Genomic DNA, 6,472 nt, shown 5'->3' with positions numbered 1-6,472 from the left:
AACATTGTGGTTGTCTGATCGGAAAACGATACTCCAGTTACAACTAGTACAATTTGAACATGATGACAGATTCAAAACCGAGCTTTCACGAAAGTTTAAACTTACCACTACACTACCTACAGATAATCCTTATTTGGTGGTGTTTTTTTTAAATAAATGATTTACCAATTATCATTGAATATATCTTTGGTTATTGATTAAAAAGTGCTTCAGTTGCAGCTAGTACAGGCTTAAACTTTCTTTTTATAGATTTTGTGCAAATATGTATTGTTCGCAACTATGGTTTATGTACACCAGAAATATTGTCTCAATGACCTTAGACTCGGAATCCTCGGTCGCATATAACAATGCCTTTCATATTCCTGTGCTTTATACTCGTGACTGCAGTGCTAGCGCAGGTGTTAGCTAGCTCTATGTACTCGTGACTGCAGTGCTGGCTAGAACTATGTACTTGTGACTGCAGTGCTAGCTAGCTCTATGTACTCGTGACTGCAGTGCTAGCTAGCTCTATGTACTCGTGACTGCAGTGTTAGCTAGCTCTATGTACTCGTGACTGCAGTGCTAGCTAGCTCTATGTACTCGTGACTGCAGTGCTAGCTAGCTCTATGTACTCGTGACTGCAGTGTTAGCTAGCTCTATGTACTTGTGACTGCAGTGCTAGCTAGCTCTATGTACTCGTGACTGAAGTGCTAGCTAGAACTATGTGTGTCTCACATACCATTCCAACTTATGAAGCTCTTAGACGTATTTTTTTCTTTTATGTAGTGAAGAACAGTTCTAATGTATTAATTTCAGCGGTACCATTCTCGATCAGACGTGTTTACACCCGATTTTGAAGTCTAGGAATTTTTCAAGTGTTTTTAACGCTTCTCATACACTTGAAACAAGACAGCTGCGATGCCAAAACAACACTATTGTGTCAATTGTATGGGAAACGTTAAAACATTTGAAATTCCTATACATTAAATATCATCTTTGAGTATAAACAATTCCGATCGAGAATTATTAACAAATTACAACTGTTCCTCACGATGTCACAACCATTTTCTAATTTTTGACAGAATTAGTTTTTAAACTACCGGTAAGCTTACGATTTTTTTCCTAAAAAATGTTTATCAACATTTGTTTTGAACGATTTGATTTGGAAATGACGTTACAATATGACAACTTTTTCCAGTTGTTTGAAAAAAACTTACTTGTTACACTTGATCTAAAAAAATGTGCATCAGTACTTTTTTTGACATCATGTTGATCGTAAATGAATACAAAAACAAATTAAAATATTGTAACTATTCTCTTTCGCCAATGTTCAAATGTTTCAATAAAAACAAAAGAAATAATTATAATTACATATGCAAGAGAGAGATTTTCGTCCAGATGAATAGCATATCAAGGAATATTAAATTATTTACATGTATTTCTACAGTAGCTTCACGCCTTCGCTGTTTTTCTCATACACAAAATAAAACATATCGAACTTGAAGCCTACATTCTATCATGAAAGGGTTGTTTGTGATGTCATTACAAAGCACCGAGAGGCTCTCGACGTCTCAAGAGGGCGCTGTATTATTTCCACGTTTTTTTTATTGATAGGGTCCTTTCCAAAATTGTAAGTTTATTCTTGATACTAAAATTAACTGTTTCAAATATTTTATGTTTTCCAGAACTATATAGATTTTTTCATGGCCAGATATGTTTATAACATAGTGTTGTTGGTCTGCTATGTTGTAACATTTCTAGGAATCATGTCAGGCTGATATATCTAATTGCATGTAAATAATATTTTGTGATGTACTACACAGCTGCGATGCCAAAACAACACTATTGTGTCAATTGTATGGGAAACGTTAAAACATTTGAAATTCCTATACATTAAAAATCATCTTTGAGTATAAACAATTCCGATCGAGAATTATTAACAAATTACAACTGTTCCTCACGATGTCACAACCATTTTCTAATTTTTGACAGAATTAGTTTTTAAACTACCGGTAAGCTTACGATTTTTTTCCTAAAAAATGTTTATCAACATTTGTTTTGAACGATTTGATTTGGAAATGACGTTACAATATGACAACTTTTTCCAGTTGTTTGAAAAAAACTTACTTGTTACACTTGATCTAAAAAAATGTGCATCAGTACTTTTTTTGACATCATGTTGATCGTAAATGAATACAAAAACAAATTAAAATATTGTAACTATTCTCTTTCGCCAATGTTCAAATGTTTCAATAAAAACAAAAGAAATAATTATAATTACATATGCAAGAGAGAGATTTTCGTCCAGATGAATAGCATATCAAGGAATATTAAATTATTTACATGTATTTCTACAGTAGCTTCACGCCTTCGCTGTTTTTCTCATACACAAAATAAAACATATCGAACTTGAAGCCTACATTCTATCATGAAAGGGTTGTTTGTGATGTCATTACAAAGCACCGAGAGGCTCTCGACGTCTCAAGAGGGCGCTGTATTATTTCCACGTTTTTTTTTATTGATAGGGTCCTTTCCAAAATTGTAAGTTTATTCTTGATACTAAAATTAACTGTTTCAAATATTTTATGTTTTCCAGAACTATATAGATTTTTTCATGGCCAGATATGTTTATAACATAGTGTTGTTGGTCTGCTATGTTGTAACATTTCTAGGAATCATGTCAGGCTGATATATCTAATTGCATGTAAATAATATTTTGTGATGTACTACACAGGTAGGATAGACTGACTTTATTTCAGTATTTGATACATGTAGCCACTGTGATTGGCTAGTTACAATTCATCATCCATTTTACTGACGGGTTACAATTTATCAGCCAATGTGATTGGCTGGTTGTAATTTATCAGCTACTGTGATAGGCTGGATGTAATTTATAATCCACTGTGATTGGCTGGTTGTAATTTATTGTCCATTGTGACTGGCTGATTGTGATTCATCAGCCTGTGTGATTGCCTGATAGTAATTTTGAGGGCTGCTGTGATTGACTGGTTGTAATTTATCAGCTGCTGTGAGTGGCCTGATGCAATTTATAGTTCACTATGATTGGCTGTTTATAACTCATCAGCTTCTATGATGTTTGTCAAACTTTTGAGGCACATTAATCATAAACTCATTGAATAGCAAATCCATACAGCTTAATCATCAAAATGTCACTGTAAATAAATGCATTTAAACAAGTCATATTTTTACATAGTACTTTATTTCATGTAAAATTTTGAAACACTAAAAAAGACAACTTAAAGAACAACTATACATATAATAAAATCTATAACGAATAAACAACAAAATTAATAATTAAAAGATACCATGATATCACTAACAACCTATGGTTTTTGTATTTTATTATATCAACAGTTGGCAGTTAAATTTCATCATAATTACTTGGTGTTATTTTGGGCATAAAAATTCAATTTTGTTTTTAAAAAAAATTGATGAGCTTGGCCGCTGAATAAGGATGGTATTTTTGGCAAAATAATCATACCAATATTTGTAATCTTGGTTTTTGAATAAAAGGATGGTGTTTTTGATGTAAAATTCAAAAAATATTTGAACAAAAAATTGTTGTGAGCTTTGCTGCTGAATAAAGGAGGGCTTTTTTTTTGTATAAAATATATATATGATAAACAGTGATTCTCTCCACCAAAAATGTGTAGTCCTAGTTTTCAAATACAATGAAAATCCAATTAACACAAATACTTGATATTAGAACTAGTACAGAAGTAGAAGTGAAATCAACAGTAAAGACGTCAACTTACACCTATCACAATATAACATAAGCCTAGAATCTATACGGATTGGGATTTAAAAATTTTGCTTTCCACTCACAAAAGCAAAATCCAATTCTGCATGGATTCCACGCTAAATACAACACAGGAACAATATAAATTGCATCAATGTGGTCAGACCATCTGTTTTTGACTTGTAATAATTATGTATTTACATGTACTATGAAATGCATACATCATCACTTTGGTAGGCAGTGATGTTGCTAAGGTTTGTCAGTTTCATGTTGTCAATAAGAAATTCATTTGATCATTCTGATTGGCTCTGTTGTTGCTATGGTTTTTTTTTACATTGATAATTTTATGCTGTCACCAAGGAATTCAATTGATCATTCTGATTGGCAGTGATGTTGCTATGGTTTTATTTTTTTACATTGATAGTTTATGTTGTCAATAAGGAATTCACTTGATCATTCTGATTGGCTGTGTTGTTGCTATGTTTTTCTTTTTACATTGATAGTTTTATGCTGTCACCAAGGATTCATTTGATCATTCTGATTGGCAGTGTTGTTGCTATGGTTTTATTTTTTTCACAATGGCAGTATAATGTCACCACTATATTTGATGACTTTACTAGGCAGTGTTGTTGCTAACACTTATTTTTTTCACATTGATAGTTCTATAGTATTTCTATGGAATTCATTAGATCATTTTGGTTGGCCAATGTAGTAGCCAGGCTGGAGGCAATCCTACAGGACAGTTTATCGAACACATCGTCATGACAATGGAACTCAAATTTTCTATCCGAAGTTTGATCTTCCAAATAAGTATCAGTTACAAAAGACAGAGGAAAAAATTGTAAAAATTTGAAATAAACTTGACATTTTATCCGATGATTGACTAAAGTACCCTGTGTACCTAATTAACATAGTGATCAATGCTGTGATAAAAATGTGTCATCACTGTTCAATACATCAAAATAATTGAAGCATCGAGGGGGGGGGGGGGGCAGTACTAAGATAGACACAAACTAAAACTATTATCACTATTGGTAGATTATACAAGTTGGTGATGGTAGTTCCTCTGTTACGTGAAACTAATCACCCTGTGATCAAGACAGTATAAACATTGGAAGTCCAAACACAGTACACTGCAAGTTTATGAAACTACCATTCTGACAGTCATCCTACTGAGACTATAATTAAACCAACATCCATTCAATAGCTTATCACTATTGTATCAACATGTTGTAACAAATAGTTTCAGTTTGTGTCTATCTAAGTAAACGGAAGGCTCAACAAACAGAATAATATTGTAAACCTAGATATTTTCACTTCTACAAAATTTTGCAAATTTTACCATCTTCAGCAAAGTTCTTAAAGACTAATTTTCTCTCTAATTACCAGACTGGTACATTGTGTTCATGTCCAAGAAGGCACTTTAGTCACTTCTTATCTTTGCGTTTTTTTTTTTGTTTTCCAGCGAAAATAAGTCTTTTGCGAAAATTTCTAGGTTTATAGTAATTTTCAAGTCTACTCATTGGCAGTAAAACAGTCATGGGTCTGACTCAATACATAGACCCTTACTGAACTTTAGTGTTGGCTTCAGATACACTGCAAGACACGTCATGTCAAACATGCCACCCCCATCGGTGGGAGAGGTTGGCCAATGTGTGGGGGCGCCTCAAAAGGGGCATATCCATTATCATACACACTTGCCATCATACATATCACAATGTTTTGGCTGTACTAACTTCAAGTTCATAGTCATAATTAACATAGGTCAGATTTCCACTGTACTTTTCAACAAAAATAAGAAGGGTTCTACACTAAACTACAAAATACTCTAAAAACTGAAACTTAACATTTTAACGTTACACTTATCATAAATAAAAGTTTTGCAAAATTTTTAGAAAGAAAACAAAAATAATAGTAATTACAATCTGGATATCATATTTACAATATATACAATTAATCATTTCACTTCAAGTCTTACAAACAGTATCAAAAAATGATAATTCTAGTATTGGCATATCAAAACATGATTTTTTCAATGAATGGTAAAATACGCAACTGTTCAATTTGTAAAAAATATCGAATTCATACAAAAGTCCATTCAATTTAAAACCAGAATTTTTTTTTAATATGAAATTTCTTTTAATTTAGAAATTAATAAACAATGACATGATTAACATGATATAGTTATTTACAATGATTGTGGCAGTATTGATTAGCATTCCTGTAAACATCCAAATTGTGGTGTCAGAGGTCATGTGTCAACCAGTTGTAGTGTCAGAGGTCATGGGTCAACCAATGACAAGACTCCCAGCATTACTTATGAAGGTTTCCATATGACTTGCTGCGTGACAGTGACCTGGCAAGAAAGACAACAAATAAATTACAAATGTTTTATATATCATATATTACTGTCTCTCAATTTGAGGTATTTGATTTGAGGACCAGATGGTAATCTGCTCGATATGGACACGAATAGAATGGATAACCTCTGCATCTGAAGACTAAACTGCCCTTAGGGATGATTGCACAACGTCACACAATCTCACTAAACAAATTTTGTTCATTTTCATGCCAAGTTAGGCTTTTATAAGTTGGCTAATGTTGACTAATTTTGCAATTGTGATTTGCTTGCACTGATGAGGGTCAGTTTGCTAATGGATAATATAACCTTCAACTTTCCAGCAAGAGTCTGGAATACTCCTACATGGAACAACAGCAAGATAGCATGTGCTC

Source organism: Glandiceps talaboti, chromosome 17, assembly GCF_964340395.1.
Source record: "Glandiceps talaboti chromosome 17, keGlaTala1.1, whole genome shotgun sequence".
NCBI classification, from domain to species: domain Eukaryota; kingdom Metazoa; phylum Hemichordata; class Enteropneusta; family Spengelidae; genus Glandiceps; species Glandiceps talaboti.
The sequence above is the reverse complement of the archived record's forward strand: the minus strand, read 5'-3'. Positions refer to the sequence as shown.